Raw genomic sequence first — 18,530 nt, 5'->3', positions numbered from 1 at the left:
AACTGTGGCTTCCTGGGAGAAACAGGGAAGCCTTGACTAAATTTTACCATGGTTTTTCTATCCTTTCCTATGTCTGTCGACTGAAAGAAGGAATACTTTACTCTAGTTGCCAGACTTATTGAGCAAATAGTGAAAGTATGTGAGGTCTTGTAAATGCTACAACATTTCAATATTGTAACGATACAATACCTACAGTGACTATTCAGCTGCCTGCTGCATTTCATCACATGAAAATACTTTGGCTGTCTTACACCTCATTTTATTCCCATTTCCCCAAAATTCAGCCTGACAGATTTGGTAATTCAGGAAAATTTGTAATCTCCACTTAAACTTACAATAAATGGTGCAGGCTTGAACAATGTCAAACAAAGACGCATTTGTAAAGATGGAGTCATTACAAGCTGTCAACACATCATGGATGTATTATCATAATAGCGCAGAGAATGAACCAAAACAGTCAAGTGTCAAACCAAAACATTAAGGAGAGATGCTGAGAGCTGACTGGAACAACTGAGTTGGTGACAATTCTCTGTGAGCTGTATGATGTATCATTACTACCGCTACAGTTTGGATCTTTTTGAAGTGTGGTTGAATGAGGTACTTATCCATGGTCAACGTGTAAACTACACTACTTTATACCGAGACGATCAGGACAGGAAACCCAAAAGTTGCCTTGCATTCTTACTTTTTTATTCCTTTTACTTCTACCCTAGTAGCAAAGAAGCAAGGCTTTGGAAGAAGACATGGACACCAATCAAAGATGGCTGCGCTTTTGGGGTATGACGCAGTTGCAGTGGAACTTGAGTTGCACTGTTTGAGGGTTCCAGCAGATGGTTGATGGTTTCCGCTCAGATGCTATTTGGGTGTACTTGGGCCGATTCTTCTTCTCTTTCTATGATAGTGCGCCACCTATTGAGCCGCATGGCAATTGCAGACCAAATTTACTGCACATGTGTCATACCCCCAAAGCGCCGCCATCTTTGATTGGTGTCCATGCCTCCTTCCATAGCCTTGCGGAGAAGCAGGAAGCCATAGAGTGGGACCGGGATCTGCAGCCTCCAACCCAGGCAACTTGAACGTCCAACTGATGGAAATTGTCCGACATGTTTGTTGTTATAAACACGTATACAATGAGAGCCAGCGCGAGCAGATCAGAGCACACTTTTTAGTTTCAGCCCTTTAGACAAAAACGCAACGATGAAGCATTTTTAAGATCTCCACTCTGGAAACTGGTTTCACTTTTTTGCATTTTTAAACCTCAAAAACACTGTCGCCGTCTAAACGCAAGGAACATCTGTTAAAAATGTTGGTCGTTTTCAACCGTGAGCAATGGCATGTAAACAGGGCCTAACTGATGGAGGCAGTGGTGGACTGGAAAAATTACTGTTTTTTCAAAGGAGTCTGGTGGCTTTAAAGATAGATAGATAAATAGATAACAACTTCAGTTTCTGGCACGAAAAGGTCGTCTGAAAAGCAAGGTAACGCAGTGAAAATATTCATGTTCCTCTCTCATCTCATCTCATCTCATCTTATCTCATCTTCAACCGCTTATCCGGGGTCGGGTCGCGGGGGCAGCAGCTTTAGCAGGGGACCCCAAACTTCCCTTTCCCGGCCCACATTAACCAGCTCTAACTGGGGGATCCTGATTCATATATAGATTTTATTAGGTGGCTAAAATGTGTTTTGTTGTTGCGTGTGCTGCTCCCATACAAAGTAGTAAATGTCTTAGCTTTTCTGTTGGTACTCCTGTCTGTTTCTACAAACTGAGCCGTTTCAACTGCCATCTACTAAAGTATACACCAACTATGGAGAAGTACCTCATGCAATCTGACTTCAAAAAAGGCAAACTGTCTCTTTCATGTGATGTTTCTGTTGAATCGTAAAGGAGCCATCTTGTGTAAAACAATGAGTTAGTTAGGGAGGGAAAGATTCACCCCTTAAATTCAGGCGGCCATTAAATTGGGTCTATATATTTTATATGCTGATCATAAATGCTGGACACAAAAAGTTCATTCTTGCCTCACTGACAAAAAAACAGTGAGCCTCGCACACGCGCACACACACAAACAAGCACACACGCGCGCACACGCACACACACACAAACACACACACACACACACACACACACACACACACACACACACACACACACACAGGAATGATGAATGTGATGAAACCAACGTGAAAACGTGACGGGCAGTGTGTTTTCTTTGCCCTCTCAGTCTCTGTGGGAGGCCCCCTGTCAAACAGCAGCCAGCTCCCCGCTGATTCACAGAAACCCAACACCTGCCAGCTGCATTTCTCAGATACATCTTGACCTGAAACTGATATCTATCATCCACAGAAAAACGAGGGCCGAGCCAGCAGTACAGTACAACGACGCATTGGTTGGTGGTTTGTTTCTTGTCTGCTCTGTCTTTTTAAATGAAGGCTCGTTGTGCTGCGGGTGGGGTGGAGGGGAGCTGCCTCCCTCTCTTTCTCCAGGAAACATATGGAAAAGATCTGCCAGTTGGCCAGGCCTCGTTCTGCCACGTCTCAGAGCCTGACACACGCGCGCGTGCGCACACGCATACACAAAGAAAATGGTCCATATTTTTAGGGCTTTTACCTCTCTTCACTCTCTGGTTTTACTCATCTCTATCTTCTACTTTATTCTTGTCATCTCGTAACCCGTCTTCCACTTCGTCCTTCATCAAAGACTTCTCCCTTACAGCATCTTATCCTGCACAGATGAGATCTTTCAGCTGGTTGAGTCAGTCAGAAAAATAAGATGATCAACGATATGAGGATGTTCTGCATGTTAGAGAGATGCAGCCTTATTTTGCCTGAATTTGCACGACACAGTTTGTGCATACTCATTGCAAAAAACAGAATCCAACAATCCATAGAGTGCCAGTCACTATGCAGTCAGTCCTCATTTACAGTGCCTATAGAAAGTCATCATACCCTTTTGAAATAGTCACTTTTTTGTTTTTTGATAATACATAAAAAAATATTTTTTTTTCAAGCGTGATTTACACATTTTGCCTTACAACATTCAAGTGAAATGTTTTTTTTTCCTCAAAATTTCTGAAAATCAATAAAAAAATGAAAGACTAGAATAGCGGTGTTGGAAAATTGTTGAGTCCCTTTAAAATAACCATTACAAACATTCTCAGGTATAACCAAGCTTCAGATTACACACCAAGTTAATTGGCCTCCACCTGACATCAACTGTGGTGTTTTTGATAAATTCAGAAAAAAATCAGCTGTTCCTTGAGGATTCCTCTCATAGCAGAGCACGATAACACAAATAATTCATCATGGTTGAGAAGATGCTTTCAAAAAAGCTCAGGATAAAGTTGTGGATTGGCACAAGTTAGGAGAAGGCTATAAAAGATTTAAAAGGCTTTAACTTGTATTGAGTATTGTCCAGAAGTCGAAGGCATATGGATCCACCCAGACCTGGCCTAGATCGGGCCGTCCCTCAAAACTGGATGACCATGCCAGAAAGAGATTGATCAGCTCAACAATGGTCGAACTTCACTTCTTTCTTCAGACAGACACCTTTTCATTAATTGGGAAGCAGCTAAAAAAAAATTCTGTCGGTTTCTTTTTTTTTACTCAGATCAGTTCAAACAAAAGGGAACCACACTGCGGCACTATAGAAATACAAGGCTTTGACCCTGAAATAAAACTTTGAAAAGGCGTTACGTCACGTCACCGGACAGGGAATAAACTGGGACCCATTCAGAATGTGTTATGAATGTTTACAACTGTCTATATTTGAATTACGATCTATTTATTTTGCTGTGAATCTACTTATTTTAGCACTAAACTATCCTTTCATGATATTAATCATATTTGGGAAACTCAAAGTCATCTACATCAGTCATTCCTCTGTCGTGCTATTTTTCTTAACTGTGTTGATGCAATATTCTCACTGAAGTGTTGGTCAGTCTCATCTTTTTAACCTCTTTTCCCCTCTTCTAGTGAGCTCCTCCTCATCAGGCTTCAATAAGTTCTTTCAGGCGCAAAGTTGCTCTGCACTTTTTTCTTTTATTTCTTTTTTTTTTGGGGGGGGGGGGGGGTAGAAACTGTAAATCTCTGATGTGTGTTGGATTTATTATGCCTTCTCAGGAACGCATATACTTAAAAGGCTGTTTAACAGCTGGGGGAGATAAATCAGCTGTCCCTCTCTACGGTTCAAATATTTTAAATCCAAAAACAACAAATTCAAATCACTTTTCCTACCTTCTGTTTTTTCCTCCCATTCCCTCCTCTTCAGCCTCCCTCACCTAGCAAACACTGGATCGGGTGAAGGTTCCAGCAGCTGCACCAATGAGGATCAACTTTATAAATTAAAGTTTTTATAGTCCCATTGCCTCACATATATTTCAAAGCAGTCTAAAAACAAAATGAGAAATATAAACCCTTTTTAAAGTCTTACTACAGTTTAGTGTTCTTCAAACCTAGATTAGTGTCAGACCTGACGTTCCTGAAGTCCATAATCCAATCTGACTTGTCATAATGAATCGAGTTAAGGCTGACAGTTGAGGAGGTTTTATTTTCAAACTTGGCTTGTATCAAAATGAGACTCAGTCTAGCTGAACTACAGTTTGATGATAATTAGGCATTTAATGCCCAGAGTGTCAGAAATTGTTTTCATCAAAGAAAAGATCGGAGAAACATTGGGTTTTTATAGTTTGTCATTTTAGCATAATTTTCAACATGTTTGTCTTCAGTGGATGTGAGTGACCTTGATTATGAGCCTGGAAGAAGCTGGTGAGGGGCCAACAAAAGAGGCAGAGGAGGCTCAGAGGGACCTCAGGCTTCCAGAGTATAAACTGAGGACAAAGTGGGCAATGGTAGTCATTACACACGAGAGGGTCACAACTCCCTGATGAATCCAAGGCTACTGAAATATCAATCTACCTTCTAATTCTCATCACCTTTCCAGTAAGAAGTATGTGAGTATTTTCTTCTCAAAGCTTATGTTCCACCTTTTAAAGGTTAACCTTCCTAACCTCCTACATCATCCACCCCCTTCCATTCCACCACCTTGGAAACAATCCTTGACCAAAACCTTTTTTATCATAAATGGGGATTTTAACATTCACATTGACAATAACATGGACACAAATGGCAAAGAACTTTGTTCTCTTCTTGACACCTGTGTCCTCTTCCAACACGTGAAAGGGCCCACACACACTCGAGGCCACACTCTGGATCTGGTTATCTCTAGAGGTGTTGACATTGCTTCTGTTGATATCAAGGACTTGGCTCTTTCTGATCATTTCTGTGTGTTCTTTGACTTACAGATAACTCCAAGTTAAACTCTGTGGCTGTTAAGAAAAGGTACATAAAAGAGGATACCAGTGTTAAGTTTAGGGACAATATAGCAATGTCACCAAGTGTGAGTGCAGAGACAGTTGATGAACTGCTGGATAATTTCAACAGCAAAATCTCAAATGTTGTTGATACCATTGCACCGATTAAAACTAAGATGACCTTGAACAGACAGAGAAAACCATGGAGGAACACTATGATGGTAAAGGCTGTGAAAACAGAATGCAGGAAATCGGAGTGTAAATGGAGATAAACTAAACTTCAAATTCACCATGACCTCTACAAACAAAGTCTTTGCAATTTTAACCATGGGTTATTCAAGGCTAGACAGCAACACTTTTCTGAAATGATTAATAAGAACATGAACAACACTCTGTTCTCTGTTTGCTTTGGCTGATAAGCCCCCCAAAAGAGATAGTTTCAGAACTCTCCTCCACAGAAAATTGCAATGAATTTGCTTGATTTTTCAATGAAAAAAATAAACCTATAAGGCTAAAACACAAATCAGTAAAATAATACAGTGATGCAATCCATAAACTCCCCTAGCAATAAATCAACTGTAATGTCAGAGTTTATACAGTTGTCCACAAAAACGGTAGAAGAAACTGTTCAGCATCTTAAATCATCGACATGTTGTCTTGACACAATGCCAACTGACTTTTTAAAAACTATTGTAAGCTCTACACCAACAAATCTGCAGCATAATAAATTGCTCACTTCAATTAGGCACAAATCTTAAACCCCTAAAGGTAGCTGCCATCAAGCCACTCTTAAAAAAGAGAATGTTGGATACTATTATTTTAACTAATTTTTACTAATTACAGACCCCTCTAAAATCTTCCCTTTATAGCCAAGATTGTTGAGAAAGTGGTTTTTAATCAACTCAGCAACTTCTTGAACTCCAGTGGACTTTTTGACAAATTTCAATCAGACTTCCGACCTCACCATAGTACAGAAACAGCTCTTATTAGAGTGTTAAATGACATAAGGTTAAACACTGACTCAAGCGAGGTGTCAGTTCTTGTCCTGTTGGATCTCAGTGCTGCCTTTGACACTGTGGATCACAGTTCACTGCTGAAAAGGTTGGAAAGGACTCAGTGGGACAGTCCAAAAATGGTTCAGGTACTACTTGGAGGAGCAGAGTTATTTTGTGACCATTGGTAGTTATCTATCCTATCGAGTGGCTATGACATGTGGAGTTCCTCAGGGGACAGGGGACCCCTTCTATTCAAATTATATATGCTGCCTTTGGGTCAAATTCTGCAGAATTCTATTGTATTCTATTTTATCAGACTATTATTTAATAACTTTTGAATTTGTATTACAGGACTACTCACCTCTGGGCAAAAGTTTCTACAGTAGATGTTTATCTGGTAGTGCTTTAACTAAATTTAAGGAATTGATTCTTAAATTCTAGATTCCTGTACCAACGTTAGTTTCTCTGAAATTGATCACCTTGTGGACAGTGTTGCAGGCTCCTTACGAACAACACTTGACTCGGTTGCTCCTTTAAAAAAGAAGATAATAAAACAGAGGAAGTAAGCTCCGTGGTATAACTCACAAACCCGTGAATTAAAACAAATATCGTGAAAATAGGAAAGTAAATAGCATTCTACTAAATTGGAGGAATCTCGCTTAGATTGGCAAGAAAGTCTAAAAACATATAAGAAAGCCCTCCATAATGGCAGAGCAGCCTATTACTCATCTTTAATAGAGGAGAATAAGAACAATCCTAGATTTCTTTTCAGCGCTGTAGCCAGGCTGACAGAGAGCCACAGCTCTATTGAGCCATGTTTTCCTATAACCCTCAGTAGTAACAACTTCATGACCTTCTTTAATGACAAAATTATAACTATTAGAGACAAAATCATCTCGTTTGGCACCAATATTTCTTCAAACCCAGGAACCTTAGAAACAACTGTACGACCTGAGATATTCTTGGACTGCTTTTCTACAGTTGACCGTATCAAATTAACCTCTACTATTTCAGCATCAAAGCCTTCTACTCGTCTCCTAGACTCTATACCAACTAGGTTACTTAAAGAACTGTTACCTATAGATAGCACTCCTGTATTAGATATGATTAACATGTCTTTATCAGCAGGTTGTGTACCACAGTCTTTTAAAGTAGCTGTATTTAAACCTCTTCTTATAAAGCCCAGTCTTGATCCTGATGTACTAGCCAACTATAGACCTATATCCAACCTTCCTTTTCTCTCTAAGATCCTTGAGAAATTAGTTGCAAATCACCTGTGTGACTTTTTACATAATAATGAGTTATTTGAGGACTTCCAGTCAGGATTTAGAGCGAATCATAGCACTGAGACAGCACTGGTAAAAATTACTAACGACCTTCTAATAGCTTCAGACAACTTACTTGTCTCTGTACTTGTCTTACTAGATCTTAGTGCTGCCTTCGACACTATTGACCATCACATCCTGCTACAGAGACTGGAGTATCTAATTTGCATTAAAGTAACCGCATTAACCTGGTTTAAGTCATATTTATCAGATAGATCTCAGTTTGTCCTTGTTAATGACAAATCCTCCATACACACTAAAGTCAATCATGGAGTCCCACAGGGTTCTGTCCTGGGACCAATTCTATTCACCTTATATATGCTTCCCTTAGGAAATATTATGGAAGCACTCCATAAATTTTCATTATTATGCTGATGATACACAATTATATTTGTCGTTCAAACCAGAAGAAAACAATCAGTTAGATAAACTTCAAATGTGCATTAAGGAAATAAAACGCTGGATGACCTGCAATTTTCTGATGTTAAACTCAGATAAAACTAAAGTTATTTTACTTGGACCTGTAGGCCTCTGAAGCTCAATAGCTAAAAATATTTTTACTCTGGATGATGTTGTGTTGTCCTCCAGCACCACAGTAAGGAATATGGGTGTTATTTTTGATCAGGATAAGTCCTTTGATTCTTACATAAAATTAACAAGGACTGCATATTTTCACCTGCGTAATATTGTGAAGATTAGGAACATTGTGTGAAAGATGCAGAAAAACTAGTCCATGCATTTGTTACTCCTAGGCTGAACTACTGCAACTCCTTATTATCAGGCTGCTCCAATAAGTCTGTTAAGAGTCTCCAGTTGGTCCAAAATGCTGCAGCTCATGTACTAACTAAAACAAACCGAAGAGAACATATTTCTTCTGTATTAGCCTCTTTGCACTGGCCAGGCCCCGTCGTATCTTAAAGAGCTCATAGTACCGTATTACCAGACTAGATCACTGCGCTCTGACAATGCGGGGCTACTTGTCGTTCCTAGAGTCTCAAAAGTAGAATGGGAGGCAGAGCCTTCAGCTACCACGCTCCTCTCCTGTGGAACCGACTCCCAAGTGTTATTCGGGAGGTAGACACTGTCCCCATATTTAAGAGTACGCTCAAACTTTCCTCTTCGATAAAGCTTACAGCTAGGGCTTACGAGCCCTTAGCTATGTTGTTATTTTGTGCCAACGACTGTCGTTAGAGTGGCAGTCGTTGGTGGGAAGTTGGTTTCGGCTTCGGTAGTACTCTATTGAGCCTCAAAGAACAACTGTTCACAAATGGCCCCTTGTGACTCCAACGACTGTCGTCAAGGCTCAATAGAGCACTAACGAAGCTGAAACCAACTTCCCACCAACGACTGTCACTCTAACGACAGTCGTTGGCACTTGGAGCACAAAGGGTTTCAGTGACATCTTCGCCCTTGTGAGAGGTTAAATACCTGGATCTCCACACCAGTTAGTTGGACAAGTCCCAGCCTGGTCAGATGCGTACATGAACTGATGAAGCCTCTTGGATGAGGTGAAATGTCTTCCTAGACAAATAACCAAGTCCAGTTGCTTTTGACTGAAATTGCTTTGAGTTTAACGATGACCTGGACAAATGAGAACACGCACAGGCTTGTCCTGAGATAACTTTTGTTATGATTTGGTACTATTAATAAAATTGAATTGAAATTGAATTGAATTGTCATGAACCATAACAGTAGAGGGATCCGGAATGATGGCCATATCTCATCGTCCAATAAAACATCCATCTGGGTGTAGGGGGAGTTCCCAGCCAAAGAGGCGCCGCCTAAGAAGAGGGTTACTTTAAAAGAAAAAGTACACCCGTGAGAAGACGTAAAGGGGCAAAACATCACAAGACAAGAGCGGGGGATATATTCTGAAATGGCTTTAGTACATGAAGTGTCAAAAGAATGTGTTAAATCGGAATTTGATCTGTTTCTCAATCTGTTAACACAAACAATTATTGAGAAATGTGTATATGTCAAGGTACCTCTTCTAGCAGCCATTACAGACACCACTCCAATAGAATTTTAGATCCCTGCTGCTCATTAACTACCCTGAATGTACTCTGTTTTCCCAAGTGGATAAATCGCTGGTGGACAGACTCATTACACATGAGACAGTCGTTAAACACATATCCTTATCGAGGGATTATAGAATGTCTTTTAAATTATGGAAATGATGCTCTACAAACACAGTTTGGATCTGGATTGTTTTGCATGGACTCTGCAGGACATATGGAGGATGTAAAAGGTGGCGGGGATAATGAAAGAATTGTCGAGACAATGGGGTATATAGAAGAAGAATAAGTTGTTGATAAACTTAAATTTATAAGATAAAAAAATACATTTTGTCTGATGAGAAATTCGGTGGATGACTTTAAGGTTAGTATTATGTCAGCAAGCTTGAAAATCACTGTCAATCTTTTAGTGGATCTTATGCGCATAATCCTTTTGCATTTAATCATTATGATATATCATTTTTATATTTATACGTTGACGGGCAGCAATATCCCTAAAAACCCTTTCAGCCTGATTCGCAAGGGGTAATGCTGTAAGAGAGTATCAGCAGTTATATGCAGCAACTGGCAAATATTTAAAAAACACTGCTGTCATTCATTCATGAAAATCATCAATATAGTAATAATCTACATAAAAATGATTTTATGGTATGCAAATTTGTGATAAAACAACACAACCCTCTGTTTCATGTGCAAAGAGTGACTTTGGTTGTGTTAAATGTGTACAATCTGGAGATTTATTTTTAAGATGAGTTCTATTTTGCTTTTTGTATTTTATGACAACTGTATTGTGCATGGAAATATAAACAAATAAAGGGATTCTGAACACTTTATCACGTAATCTTTTGTTTTCATTTAATACCACATGAAACAGTACAAAAATTAAAAGCTCTTCAATTCTTCTTTTAACCAGATGATTGGGTACGACTGAGAGAGGGATGTTCAACATAGCTAATGATTAGGGGTGTTTTCATAGTCTAATCTGGTTCATCACTTCCTGCCTATAGTCGACTAAGCGTCTAATCAGTTGTTGTTTGCTCATGAAAAACCTTGATCTGGGGTGGCGAGCCTTGGACATGAAGCAGACAACAGTGGGTGCACGTGAGCCCAGCGCTGCACAGTCATGCATGTCGTGTTACTGAGAGATGTGATTTCTGATTTCTGATTGGGGCATATAATTAAAAGTATTTGTTGTTATAACATAAATGTGATTTGTTTGTATCTTTCTTTGACAAAAGCTGACAGTAAATTTAGAACTGTAGTTTCACTTTCCCAGCGCTGTGTCGGAGTGTGTCGGATTGAGCGACTATAATGAAAAACAACAAATGGGCAAATATTTAAATTAAATGATGCTGATGATTAAACAGTAGCAGACTGTTGTATTTCTGGCACCCAGATATATTTAAAGCCCAGCCAAGATACGCTCTGACGGTGCTGGATCCTGGATAGTACAATTTATTCTACGAAGGAGACACTAAAGGAGATAGATTAAAAGCACAAGTCATTTTCACATTTTAGCAACAGCATTTACTAATAGGCTTATATTTATATGCAAATAGACTATTTACCATGGTTTATAGGGAGAAACCAAGCATCTGTATGTAAAATCAGACATTCAGCACCCCAGAGCCAGAATGGAATAATACATTGTTTCATAACCACATTTTGCACATTTTGCAACAATTCGACTATGAGATTGGCAGTCGGATCAGGCTCCTCAGAGTCGAATATTTGGGGTCACCCCTACTAATGATAGCAAGTATTTGTCCCATCCTGTGGGCCTTTGACTGTCAGATATATTGTGGGAAGCAGTTACACTTCTTAGCAAATCGTACACATGGGATGCTTTGTATTAAATGTAATGTTATTTGAGGGTTTTTTATGACCCTGATTAAAACATCGGGAATAGCCATGCCAAAAACAGCCTGCAAACTCATTAGCAATTCGCAGATTGTTTTGTTGACAAAAAATCGTCAACATAGTATGGCCCAAACTGCTCCTCACCATGATCAAAGCCTGCCTAATTTCTGTTCTACTTTTGAAGGCCTCAAATTTAATTTTCATGCATGTCTGGGTGCAGTGTTTCCCCTACTATATAATAGTCTATAGAACATCAAGTACATTTTATGTAATTGTATTTTATGAATAGCGTCAGATCACAACAGGAGTCATTTAAGGATCCCTTTCCTATAGAACAGCTCTATATTTTGTCCTTTTAGTGAACAAACTAAACAGCCTTATGTTATTTATCTTATTTACACGGCAACATGTAAATTCTATCTCTACATTGATGCGTGTTTCCAATTCTCAGAAAACTTGACAGCGTTGGAGATTCACTTGTTCAAAGATCGTTTGTTAATTTGTTTGGGAAGAGGCTCCACTCCTGAAAAAACGAAACTGAAACTTATCAGAGATCCTTTATTATTTTGTTTGAGAAGACTATTCACTCCTACAAAAAAAAAAAACTAAAACAGAATTAAACAAACTAAAACAAACAGCAAATTATTTCTTTAGATTGTTGTGCTTGAAACTGAGTAGTGATTTTTGATTTAACTCTGGACAGTTTCTGTTGGGGAACATTATTTGGACCTTTTGGACAATTATTTAAAAGACATTTTCTGATGCTGAGTGTAGCTCATTGTGCAATACACTGATTTAAACTGAGTTTGCATTGTGGCTCTGATTATTGCTGTATAATTGTGTCCTTCTGTAACACTGATTCATTTACCCGTGTGGGGATTGACCTTTAACACGAACCTAACCATTAAATTGTCTGATTAAACACTGACTAGCACGCTAAGAAAAGAACATTCAGGCGATCTGCTACAGTGCTTTGGAAACGCATGAAAACCACGATTCCTTTCATTTTTTTGTCATTTCCCATCCTCCAACGCTGTAAACCTGGGGGAAACACTGAGGTGCATGTAGTGCATAAGACACAGGGAGAAGCCCAAGTTACTATTTGTATTTTTGTAAATTCATGCACTCCACCCACACGGTTCAAATACGCGGTTAATTCAGGGCTGTACTTTGCAGTTTTTCTTTGATGTAATGCAAGGATGCCACCATTTTGGGTAGGTTGTCTTTGGTGTACAGAACCACCACTGAATTGTGCCTTTTGCGACTCCTCCTCTGACTCAATACATTCTTAGACATCCTGCTTCACTATACCCAAGCTATGCAGAACATTTAGAGCCTGCTCCGATGTCATCTCCACAACATCTTCCTCCTCCCATAATGCATCCATTTCATCTTCAATATCAGGCAGGCTGTCACTGAGGGTCCAGGGATTTAAATCATGCCAGTTATCCTCCTCCGCTTCACCTGAATTTGAATTAATCATTTTACCGTTTTCATTTTCTATGTCAGATAGGCTATTGAGGGGCTCATTTTCATCATCATCGCTTGATACCACAACACAACGCCTACTGGAACTACTGTTTTTGTATAACGGCATTCCTTAATCGGAGCTCTGCTACGTTTTATCAATCCCTGTAGCTCTCTTTCTGAATAGGTAAAATACTTATTTGTAGACAGCTGCTGTACACTGTGAAATGTATTGCTTTTTTTTACTATGAGATGAGTGCTGGTTGTCTTCGATGAAGGAATTTTCGTCCCAGTCTTGTATCTGTGCACCAAATCGTTCAAAATCTGATGCGAGAACCGGAACGCAACCCGTTAACTGTCGGTTGAAAAGCGCTATTATTGTAAATTGGGTAAAAGTGTTGGCTAAATGAATGTAAACAAATGTAATGCAAACTGAAGCAGGAAGTGTGTGTGAACTGCGAAGGACGTTTACAGTTTGTGTTAAAAACTTAACCGTTAACCCTTTGTTTTCTCCCCCAAACTTTCTGACCACCTGACTGCTCATGTTCCTTGACCTGTCTGACGGGACTTCCTTTTACTAATGTCACCTCACAATGTTCCCAGATCTGGTAACCAGCACAATGCTATTATATTTAAAATAAACTTATTGTGATAGAAATTAAATAGACAAAACTATGAAAATAAGACCCAGGTTGTCAGAAACTAAAAAAAACTCTTTAGCAATATAATTTAAGACTTGGATCAGTAATACAATTCAATTCTGGTGCTGCTTCAGCTGTAGCATCTGTAGAGAGCCAATTAAAAGGTAAGAGGAAACCAGCTTAATATGAAAGCATCATTATTCTCTGTTCTGGCCCCTCGTCCACACAAAGCCAATTGAATACAATACTTCATGAAAACAGAGAATAAACTGAAAAATAGCCTCAGGGTATTGAAGCAAATGGTACATCTGGCCACAAAACACTATAGCTGTGTAATCTATTAATAATCCTATGATACTAATCAGGGTCAATCAATCAAATACAATCAAGGATGAAGAAAAAGAGTTTTAGCTGTCCTGTTGTTCAGGTGTTTCAGTGTAAATAGGAATCATAACCTGAAAATGCAAGTCACATGTAAATAGCGCAGTAAAATTATGCAGATTTATGTAGTTTTAATGCATTTCTGATGGCAGGATCCAGTTTAGGGTTACATTTAAAAATGCTTGAGGAATAAAAATGGTTATTTTGGTTATGGTCAGAACAGTCAGGCCTTTCTATATTTTTGCAAATTTTTTTGTAAAGTTATTATCGCCAGTTATTATTGCCATCAGTTTGCTGCAGAAACTCATCCAATCAGAACTCTTCCCAACCAGCACATCATCATATTTTTAGTGCAAAGCCAATCCTGCACACTTACTGCCAGCAAACCAAAACAACTAATGTGGTACAACGTCTCCCCAGGCTGCTGTGGACACTTTCAGAGAGAAATCAAACACTTCAGGATGCCAAAATCACAGGAAAAAAAGCCCTCTCAAAGGTTGGAGAAAAATGGACATTTAGTCTGTCAGCGCTCACTCAACACACCTTCACTGTCCAAACACACACACGCACGCACATGCACGCACATGCACACCCACACGCACACACTGAAACATACACCAGCAACTCATCCAGAGCAGAGCCAAGGCTAAATGAGGCCAATGAAATTAAATTTTTTAGAGGCGAAGACTGAAAGGCCTGTTTGTTCGTGTGTGAGAATCCGAGCAGTGATGCTTTCTGCAGAGAAAAGATTGACATGAAAAATGAGCAAACGAGGACGACGAGCCAATAGCTGTCTGGCTCTGGAGTGGAAAAACCTTGCCTATGATGAGTGTCTGTGTGTGTGTGTGTGTGTGTGTGTGTGTGTGTGTGTGTGTGTGTGTGTGTGTGTGTGTGTGTGTGTGTGTGTGTGTGTGTGTGTGTGAGAGAGTGAGAGTAAGAGAGAGAGAGAAAGTGAGAGAGTAGATGTAACTGGGAGCATCAAAACAGTAAAATAAAGTAGAAAAGTACAAGTAATAAAACCATAACTGTAAACTATTAAAAAATCAGTTGCTTCACAAGTGATTTAAAACTTCTGTGCCTATACTGAAGCCAGCTGAATCATTTTTACACAACACTTTAAACCATTTACAGTTATTACTATTTCTTTCATTCAGAGATGTGTTGACTAAGTATGAAAAATGTGAAGCAGTAAATGTTTCATGGACATAAACACCAGCCGCTTGGACCACCTGAATGTAGATCTTTAATTTGAGCGTAAAGTAACAAACTGCTGCGATGTAACTGGTTAGTTTCACACTTCTCTGCGTCCTCTATTCATTTCCTATCAAGAGCAGTAGAAGCAGTGGCACAGTGGTAATGTTGAGTTTGAACCAAACCAATCACAGCAACAAAACGGCGGTGTTTGGGACCGGTCCCAGACTTTCTCAAAATACAGCTAAACAGTACACTAAAATGCGTTTGTAAAAACAGTAACAGATTAACAACCAGGTGCTTCGATTAGAGTTCTGTGAGCCTGAAAAACTGTTCTGTAGGGATTGTTGTCAGTCATCGTCTTAAGCCCGCCCACATGAGATAAAAGGTTGTGATTGGTCTGCTGTTTCAGGTCGGATGAAATCTGTCTTTATGGCAGAGTGGACAGACAATCTGCCAGGACACATGAAACATGAGTTTGACAGATGTGTCCGGTTTCCCAAGGCATTGCCTATTTATCATCTAAAATGTTTTCAGAAATAGATAATAGAAAGTTTATGAGCAGGCCACCATGTTGTTTCCTGTTTGAAACAGCGACAAGAGAGCGTGTTTATCCAACCAGGTGCATTCCATTCTGTGTGAATGTAACATAAATGCGTTACTTTGCTCAGTTGCACTTCTGCACATCTGTACTTGGAAATAAACTAAGTCAACTATAATACATCATAAACTGTGATATTGTCACAGAGAGCAACATTTCTCATGGTGAATCTTTCAAGAACTAGTTAATGTGATAAAACACATGTTTGCCCTTCTAAAATCACCTTATTATTGCTGGCTGTATCACAAATAAATATGGTAATATATAACTACAACATTGATAAGAAACTTCCATCTTGGTGTACAAAAATTTAGCAAAAAACAAACAACTGAACAGTTACAAGATTCTGCTACAAGCAACAAAGTAGTGCCAACGACAGTTACCATCTTACGTAAACAAAGCATAAAATATTCTCATATATTCCAAATAACAGTAAATTTACTGCATAAAACGGAGGTTTCTGATATTAAACTAGTAGATAAAAACTGCATTTAAATGTGTGTTAAGTGTATGCTGTAGCACTATTTTAAAGAAAAAGCAAAAAGGGACAGGAGAGCAGAAAGGAGACAGACAGACACACGGTCATAGCCAGAATCACAGACAGTTATTTTAGCCAGTAGCGATCTTAAAGCAAGAGCTTTTGAAGAGCAGTCCAATAAAAAGAGATTTTATCCAGATGGAGTCTACTGCAGGAAACAGCCGTGTTCTCCTCATCACAATTAGCACTGAGGGAAACATTCAAGACCACAATGTCCTATTAAACAGACATAATTGCATTAACATGGGAACTTCCCAGAAATCCCCTGCTTCCACAAACACATGAAAAACACATTGACTTCAACCGCAAACAATAATATAGATGAACTGTAACTGTAGCAGGGAGAAGACAGAGTAGCCTACTGCTCAGAATATGATTCATCGACTGAAAGAATCACAACACACTTTATCATTTACAGCTTAATACTGTACTGCACGTCAGTCTCCTTTAACAGCTCAGAGCTATGGCTTAATTAAAAAAGATAAAAGAAACCAACAAATGGTAAATGGACTGCACTTAAATAGCACCTTTTATATAAAGTCCTTTAAAATTTAGCCTCTCATTCCCCCATTCACACGTTGATGGCAGCAAGCTACCATTTAGGGTTTGGTGTCTTGCCCAAGGACACTTCAGCACGTGGACAGGAGGAGCCGGGGAATCAGACTGCCGACCCTGCAATCAATGGACACCTCGCTCTTCCTCCCGAGCAACAGCTGCCCAACAACTGGATGATTTCATTTTCATTTCATTTTTTGCAAGAGCTATATAGCAGCACTGAAGCAATTATTTGATTAATCATTAACTATTTTGATCGATTAATCCTTTGTCATTTTTGAAGCAGAAATGCCAAATATTCTGTACTTTCAGCTTCCTAATTGTGAGGTTTTGCTTCTTTTCTTTGTCTTATGCTAGAAGATTGAACGTCATTTGTTTCTGAACTGTTGGTTAGACGAAATCAAAAGATTTTAAGATGGACTTTAGCAAATTGAGATGGTCAATGTTTCCACATTTTATCGATTAAACGAAGATTCAAAAAAATGATCTGCAGGTTAATGAAATAATCATTAATGGAAGCTCTAATTATGAGTGTTTAAACTTATTCTAATACTACAATAAAAGACAGTAAACTAAGATGGTATCTAAAACCCTGTACCAATCAGACAACAACACAACACACTCGGCAACACGAGTTAGTGCCTTGTCCCACTGGAAAGTGACATAGTGAAATTCAATCATTTTTTAAATAGGTGGTGCCAAAAGCTGACTTGATGGTCAGAACTAGATTAAAAATAGAATATCTTAGAAAAGTCAAGACGAAAGTTAAAGTTCAATAATATATGTACATTTTGCACAGCCACAAGCGTCTCAAATAGGCCGGGAAGCCTCAGTGGAAAATCCCTGTCGGCAGACCACTCCAACATCCAGCAAAGCATTCAAAAGACTGTGGACGCCATGACTTATTGCCTTAGTGAGGCTAATATATGGCTCTAGACTGGAAAACAATAACATATGGGATCAGACAGTTTTTTTTTTTTATCATCACTAATGACTTTATCATGTTAAGTTTGCAGACTATAAGGATCCTTGAGAACTGAAGCAAGAGCTGACCTGCTAGAGTTTAGAGGTAGAACAAATGGTTTACCAGTAACAGATGGTGAAAGCGGTCTCCCTCATAACTGAACAAAAACTTTGTGTTTTGGCACCGGCTGCATCTAGTGGTGTCCCCTCTGCCCCAATAACCGGGGAACGCCATTATTTGCTGGACACTAGGATCAAAACATTTGCAAAAAATAGAAACAGGCTGTCCTTTAACTGTTAATTAAGAAAAGCAATTCATTGTAATTTGTTTGTATTCCACATTTATTTCATGTGTATTTCACGTATTTATTATTGTAGAAATTACGTGCGGAGCAATAAAGTTATCAGGTGACGTGGTATAAAAGCGCCAATACCAAAACACAGGACTTTCACCCGGGGGACTGATGATCTAGTTCATCTAGTGGCACGGCACACAAACATCTTATGATTGGCTGTCCTGTAGGGCTGTGAGGCTAGGGGGTCGGGGCTTACCTAGTTTAATTGCCCGAGTAATTAAGAGGGCGTTCGAGGACAGGTGTGGGGGAGAGAATCATGGAGAAAAGTGATCCTGAGTACCTCGATGAGAGACGATTGCCGTGTTTCCCCTTTTGTGTGATTACGTTTTGAAT

The 18,530-nt window shown here is 39.2% G+C and overlaps 1 protein-coding gene across 1 annotated transcript in view; it reads right to left on the bottom strand.

Moving 5' to 3' along the window:
• The window catches only part of cenpp (centromere protein P), a gene marked incomplete at its 3' end in the record, with an annotated part of 124,062 nt that overhangs the window by 60,333 nt on the left and 45,199 nt on the right, over positions 1 to 18,530 (bottom strand). The gene's annotated exons all lie outside the window — the stretch shown is intronic.

The sequence above is a fragment of the Echiichthys vipera genome (genome assembly GCF_963691815.1).
Source record: "Echiichthys vipera genome assembly, chromosome: X".
NCBI classification, from domain to species: domain Eukaryota; kingdom Metazoa; phylum Chordata; class Actinopteri; order Perciformes; family Trachinidae; genus Echiichthys; species Echiichthys vipera.
The sequence above is the reverse complement of the archived record's forward strand: the minus strand, read 5'-3'. Positions and strand labels throughout refer to the sequence as shown.